This window comes from Oryx dammah, unplaced genomic scaffold, assembly GCF_014754425.2.
Source record: "Oryx dammah isolate SB20612 unplaced genomic scaffold, SCBI_Odam_1.1 HiC_scaffold_23, whole genome shotgun sequence".
NCBI lineage: Eukaryota > Metazoa > Chordata > Mammalia > Artiodactyla > Bovidae > Oryx > Oryx dammah.
The window spans coordinates 9,038,426-9,046,263 of NW_024070207.1; positions in this window are offsets into that span (position 1 = coordinate 9,038,426).

Genomic DNA, 7,838 nt, shown 5'->3' on the forward strand with positions numbered 1-7,838 from the left:
CAAGAGAGTTCCAGAAAAACATCTATTTCTGCTTTATTGATTATGCCAAAGCCTTTGACTGTGTGGATCACAATAAACTGTGGAAAATTCTGAAAGAGATGGGAATACCAGACCACCTGACCTGCCTCTTGAAAAACCGATATGCAGGTCAGGAAGTAACAGTTAGAACTGGACGTGGAACAACAGACTGGTTCCAAATAGGAAAAGGAGTACGTCAATAAGTCACCCTGCTTATTTAACTTATATGCAGAGTACATCATGAGAAACGCTGGGCTGGAAGAAGCACAAGCTGGAATCAAGATTGCTGGGAGAAACATCAATAACCTTGGATATGCAGATGACACCACCCTTATGGTAGAAAGTGAAGAGGAACTAAAAAGCCTCTTGATGAAAGTGAAAGAGGAGAGTGAAAAAGTTGGCTTAAAGCTCAACATTCAGAAAACGAAGATCATGACATCCGGTCCCATCACTTCATGGGAAATAGATGGGCAAACAGTGGAAACAGTGTCAGACTTTATTTTGGGGGGCTCCCAAATCACTGCAGATGGTGACTGCAGCCATGAAATTAAAAGACGCTTACTCCTTGGAAGAAAAGTTTTGACCAACCTAGATAGCATATTCAAAAGCAGAGACATTACTTTGCCAACAAAGGTACATCTAGTCAAGGCTATGGTTTTTCCAGTAGTCATATATGGATGTGAGAGTTGGACTGTGAAGAAAGGTGAGTGCCAACGAATTGATGCTTTTGAACTGTGGTGTTGGAGAAGACTCTTGAGAGTCCCTTGGACTGAAAGGAGATCCAACCATTCCATTCTAAAGGAGATCAGCCCTGGGATTTCTTTGGAAGGAATGATGCTAAAGCTGAAACGCCAGTACTTTGGCCACCTCATGCGAAGAGTTGATTCATTGGAAAAGACTCTGATGCTGGGAGGGATTGGGGGCAGGAGGAGAAGGGGACGACAGAGGATGAGATGGCTGGATGGCATCACTGACTCGATGGACGTGAGTCTGAGTGAACTCCGGGAGTTAGTGATGGACAGGGAGGCCTGGCATGCTGCAATTCATGGGGTTGCAGAGTCAGACATGACTGAGCAACTGAACTGAACTGACTGATCCTAGAGAGTGGGCTTCCCTAGAGCCTCAGTGGTAAAGAATCTGCCTGCAATGCAGGAGACTTGGGTTTGATCCCTGGGTCGGGAAGGTCCCCTGGAGGAGAGCATGGCAACTCACTCTAATACTCCTGCCTAGAGAATCCCATGGACAAAGATGTCTGGCAGGCTGCAGTCCATAGGGTTGCACAGAGTCAGACGTGACTGAAGCAACTAAGCAGCAGCAGCAGCATCCTAGAGAGTATGAAGTTACATTTCATTGTGTCAATCCTTTTTTGAAATATCAAATATCCAGTTCTTAAAAAAAAAAAAAACCCTTTAGTGCTTCTATTTAGCTGGTTTCCTAAGCATATGCTTGATCTGCCCATTTTTAGAGCATCCAGGACTGAGATCAACTAGAATTGATTTGGTTTCTGGGGTTGGAAGGCACATAAGCAAGGGCCTGACAGGTAAAACATTTCCAACACCAAACTAAGACACAAAGATGACTAAGCCACACTTCCTGTTTAACAGAGGAGTCAGTCTCCTACTTAACCAACTACAAAGCAAAGTACAATGAGGGAAGTGCTATAATAAGGCAATGGAAGCACAGAGGGGTATCAGAGCAGACCAGATGCAGTTCTCTGAAAATACAATGCTAAGCAACACCAAAATCACCAGAGAAGCGTAACTCTCCACTCCTACCCAGTCACAGTGTGAATCCAGAGTCTTCTTGGAAACAGTTACAAAGGAAGGGAACAAGGCTCTTAGAGATATACTGTACTGGGCCTGAGAGGTATGTTTGTCATTATCTCATTTCAATTACCAATCATACTTATTACCCACTGGCTGGCTCTTTCAGACTTGCCCTCATTATTGTCAGTCTTACATCAATTTGTAGGACTGCACTGAAGAATGCTTGTAAAGTGCTTTGTAATTCTAAAGTGTGTTATAAATGATAATGTCCCATTGCAACCTTCTCAGCAACAACAAACAAATCCTATTCCAGCAGTTCATTGCCCTCTCCCCAATCTACCATTTTACCTGAATTGTTCCCATTATACCTTTTTGCATCAGTATACCCTAACTTCTGGAGATAATGCTTGCAATCAGCTAAGCCTTCAGAGAGCCTTGCAGTCTTAGAAGCACTTTGATTCTGAATTTTGCTTTGGAAATAGAAAGCAAGCCCAAGAGACTGCTCCCATTTCATCAGGGAGAGGCTGAGGCATATGAAGATTGTGACCCAATAATTTAAAAGAAATCATGTTATCAGACTGACGTTCTATGTGTCCTTCCTGTTTTATGCCCACCTCTACCCATGAGAAAACTGCAGCTATTGAGATTGTGGGTTTGGGATACCTATTCCCCAGGTCTTGAGACTTTCTTAAGAGAAAGACTTTCTCTTTCTCCTGAGAGTAGTTAAGAGTAAGCCAGCTGCCTGAGCACAGCTAATTCATATTCACAGACCAGAGAAGACAATTTCACTTTTGAACTGCTCTCTACTGTTCTGAAGTGGGACTCAATTGTGCTCAAAAAAGTCAAGCACAACTGAATCGCCCTCAACCATCTGTCTAAACCCTGCTCAGAGCAATGGGTTAGGGTGTTGTAAAAACATGTGACTCTGCTTGAGGGAGGCCTTGGAGGAAGCCCTTTGGAAAATAAAGACCTCTCATCATTGCTCTATTTATTCAAATATTTATTTAGTACTTACTAATTGAATACTTCAGAGTGGTAATAACATAGGGGTCATCAGCACAGGTTCTTAAGGTCAACTGCCTGTGCTCAAATCCTGACTCTAATGCCTGCTTACTGACTTTAGTTTCTCTCTTGGTAAAATGAAAATAATAAAATTACTCATGCCATGTGTAGACATGAGGACATATCTATATGAGATCCATATCTGAAGTGGCTAGTGCATTGCCTGGTCTGTAAGAAATTTTCAATAAATACTATCTAATATTGCTATTCACACAGAATCAGAGAAAACCTGTCAGGGAGCCATGGATGGGAGTAAAATTTGACAGACCTTAAGCCAGTTTATGGCAACCCACTCCAGTATTCTTGCCCAGAGAATCCCATGGACAGAGGAGCCTGGTGGGCTACAGTCCACGGGGTCGCAAAGAGTTGGACACGACTGAGCGACTTTACTTCCTTACTTACTTAAGCCAGTTTCACGGGCCCATTGCTGGAGCTGTTCTGGGGAAGTCAATGTGCTGAGAAGAGTGGTCGGAAAATGCCGTGACTGGAGGAAGTAAAGTAGAAACCATACTTGGGAACCATTTGCTGCACTACAGAAGTTTCAGAGAAGATAAGCACCAACGAGGAAGTTATTGCATATCAATACATTCTGTTCTAAGGTAAATGATTCCTGCTAACACAACTGAGCCCCTCCCAGTCCCATTTTCCATCACACAACAGAGGACAATGAAAATTTAGGGAGGTGATTGTTAGGTGCAAAGTCTGGAACCTAATGTTATTTTAACTTCCTCCCAGGAGCACTTTTCCTGGAATTAGTCCTGTGAGCTGGGGTACCCCAACTGACCCCAAGAAAAGACAAATATGCAGAAGAGAAGATCCAGTTGATGAGCTAACTGAGAGGTCTGATTTAGGACTATCTTGAAGGGGTCTTTTGCTGGGACAAAGCTCAAAAGAAACTTAGGGAGGGTGGGGAGTGAAAGTGAGAATACTGTTTTGACCATGCTAATTGCTGTCGTGCAGGAATCTTTTTAATTAGTTTATTTATTTATTTTGGCTGCTCTGTATCTTCACTGCTGTGCATGGGCTTTCTCTAGTTGAGACAAGCAGCAGCTACTCTAGTTGCAGTGCACAGGCTTCCCATAGGGGTGGTTTCTCTTGTTATGGAGCATGGGCGCTAGAGTGTGCTTGTTGTTTAGTCACTAAGTCATGTTTGACTCTGAGATTCCATGGACTGCAGCACGCCAGGCTTCCCTGTCCTTCCCTATCTCCCAGAGTTTGTTCAAACTCTTGTTCATTGAGTCAGTGATGCTATCTAACCATGTCATCCTCTGCTGCCCCCTTCTCCTTTTGCCTTCAATCTCTGGTAGCATAAAGGTCTTTTCCAATGAGTCAGCTCTTCGCATCAGGTGGTTAAAGTATTGGAGCTTCAGCTTCAGCATCAGTCCTTCCAATGAATAGTCATGGTTGATTTCCTTTAGGATTAACTGGTTTGATCTCCTTACTGTCCATGGGACTCTCAAGAGTGTTCTCCAGCACCACAGTTCAAAAGCATCAATTCTTCGGCACACAACCTTTTTTATGGTCCAACTCTCACATCTGTACATGACTACTGGAAAAACCATACCTTTGACTATATGGCATGCAGGCTTTAGTAGTTGTGGTACACTGGGCTTAGCTGCTCTGTGGCATGTGGAATCTGCCCAGATCAGGGATCAAGCTCGTGTCCCCTGCATTTGCAGGCAGATTCTTAACCACTTGACCACCAGGGAAGTCCCAAACAGGAATCTTTAAACCCCATTCCTGGCTTTCATGTTTATCGAGTCTCTCGTGTGTGCAGAGTAGTGCTGAGCATTGCAAGGGACCCCAAAGAAGCAACAAATGAGCTTCCTGCTTCCAAACAGTGATTAAACTGAACTGGGGAAAAATAGTCTATATTTTCTGCCTGTAACTTAATTCCAGATTGGAGAGTACAATAGTAACAGCTGCACTAACTGCTTTTATTTTACATACAGCACTTAGAGTCAGAACCTCTTGAACTCAATTCACAAAGTGACAAAAAATCATGTGTGGGCACTTCTGTTTGTTATAGGATTGCTGCCAGAACTGTATAAAATCCTATGTTTATGTTCTCTGCTGCACCACTCTCTCACTGGACTTGCATTCCATAGTCTTTAAACAACAACCAACCCAGTGAAATCTCTGGTTTTCCCAGGGAAGGACTGGAGAGACTCAAGGGCATTCACACAGTGAGTTAATATCACTGGGCATTCCAGTACCAACTCTGCTGTTTTCTCTCAAGTTCCCTTGCCATTTGAAGGCCCCGTGTTTGTTTTTCACTCCTGATGGGCTGAACCTCAGGAACAGTGGGCAGGTGAACAACCATTTGTGAACAATCTAATTGTGAAGAAATCAGGGCAATGGCAGACTGAGCAGAATGAACCTGAAGCTCCAAAGAGCTACCAACCCATGCACTGGTACACTCTCTGGATTCCTGTGTCCGAGTTCCTTGCACCTCCCACTTAGGGTAACAAAGCTCACAGTGAGAGGGAGGTACTAGACAAGGCAAGCAATTTGTTAGGATTATTTTTTCTCTTCTACAAGACATTCTCAAAAAGTTCTCCTTTGCTGGTCTAAGGTGGGTTAGGTGCAGTTCTGCTGAAAGCAGAGATAGCCCCTTCCAGCCACATGAATCTCTGGGTATATTTCCTGACCCCCACAGAGATGAGCCACGTTTAGCACCCATGCTGTGTATAGTCCTTTTTTTATGTTCAAACCTAGCAAGGGCCAAGCTATCCATAAGACCTCTGCTTATTGAAAGCATGCTGCTACTGCTATTACTACACCTTTCATCACTGCTTCCTCCCCTCGGGGAAGCTCAGCCTGATAGCACAGTCACTAAGAAATTAACTTTGACTGCAAGGGGAGAGAGTCTGTGAGACTTCCAACAGGGGCTGATACTTACACTGGTCACCAGGCAGGGAAGGGCATTCCAGGCTGAGCAACATGAGCAAAGGTGCAGGGCTTTGTAAGTGCATGGTGGATTCAAGAAAGTGGATAGGGACTTCCCTGGTGGTCCAGTGGCTAACACTCCACGCTCCCAATGCAGGGGGCTGGGGTTCGACCCCTGGTCGGAGAACTAGATCCCACATGCCACAACTAAGTGCTCGCATGCTGCAATGAAGATCGAAGATCCTATGTACCCAGTGCAGTCAAATAAATACATAAATAAAATTTTTAAAGAAAGAAAGAAAATGAATAGCTGAGTGGGACACACTGAAAGTGAAGGGAGACTGATGCCTGAGAGACTGGACCACTGTAGGGTGGGGCAGAACATGCAGGGCACTGAACGCCACATTCAGCAGGTGGATTTACTCCTCTAGGCCATGAGGCGTCCTAAGCAGATGAAACACAATCCAGCTCACACTTACAAAGAGAGATCTGTGGGAGTATTGAAGCTTGATGGTAGACCATTGAGGAGGCTTTAGGCAAAGGGCAGGATAAGAAATGAGAGCCATGTCTAGGGTAGTGGTAGTAGGAACTGAAGGTGGCAGATTTGGATGCACTAAGAAGCAGTCATGTGCTGGTAAACAACTGGCTCAGAAAAGAAAAGGGGGAAAAAGCCCTGATTCATAGTGTTCATTGATTTCCAAGGTGTAAATACTTTATCACAGCTGCTTTTAAGCTATCTACTAGACATCAGTGGATGTGAAGTTGGGAAGACGTGTGCTCAGTCAGCTCTCTCGGGCCAGTGTGAGCTGGTGTTCCACTATCTGGTGACCAGTTCAATGTGGGGGAGACAGAGAAAAACCAAATGTGATGAACATGTCTAATCTGGATGACTCCTTAGATGTTAGCAGATAAAGGGAACCCAGGGAAAAAAAACAGACTTTCTTTATCTGTTTGTCTGGAGTAGGGGATAATTAAAAGGCATATCATGAGGGAATTGTGACTTTGATTTTGGACATGTTGGTTTGGAAGTCTTAGCCCTGGAATTCAACTTTCACTGAGGCTCTACCTTATAACAATAACTCACATTGATGAAATATTTATATTGTGCTGAGTACATTATATTTGTTTATGATCTTTCAGTAATGCCACAACCTTATGGATCTAGTAGAAAAGCTGTCAAATAGTAGTTACACAACAAATATCTTTTAAATGAGTGAATGAATTAGGTAGTGTTATTTTCTTCATTTTACAAATAAGAGAAACGAGACACAAATTGATAGTAACTTGCACAAGGGCATACATCTGGGACTCAAACTCAAGCCTGTATGATTCCAAAACCACTCTGCTATACTATGTATATGTGCTGTGGAAATGAACCATGAGAGTAACAGAGAAAGATGGTGTTAGGTGCTCACTCGTGTCCAACTCTTTGTGACCCCGTGGACTGTAGCCCGCCAGGCTCCTCTGTCCATGGAATTTTCCAGGCAAGAATACTGGAGTGGGTTGCCATTCCCTTCTCCAGGGGATCTTCCTGACCCAGAGACTGAACCCAGGTCTCCTGAATTGCTTACAGATTCCTTACCATCTGAGCCACCAAGGAAGCCCATGGATCCCATAGACATCTTTATCTCTACACTTAGTCTCCAGGAGCAAATCCCTTTTCTGTTTGTAATAGAAAGATACTTAAAAGAGTGGACTACTTGGAGAAGGAAATGGCAACCCACTCCAGTATTCTTGCCTGGAGAATCCCATGGACTGAGGAGCCTGGTGGGCTACAGTCTACGGGGTCGCAAAGAGTCGAACACCCCTGAGTGACTTCACTTTCACTTTCACTTTCATATTGCCATGAACTTTCTAGCTTGCTCATGTTGCAAGTTCTCACCCCAATTTAAAATCTTAACTTTATTAAATCTATTCCCATTTAAAAAAAAAAAAAAAGAGTGGACTACTGACATCTCAGCCCATTTCTTTCCCAACGCTTCTCTTTCCTTTATATCTTAGTAGCTATTCACTGGATTGTCAGTTTTACTTTCACTGTATGTGTTTTTCTGATAATATATATCAATGTCAACCATTAGCAAGAACAAATTTAACTATTTTATC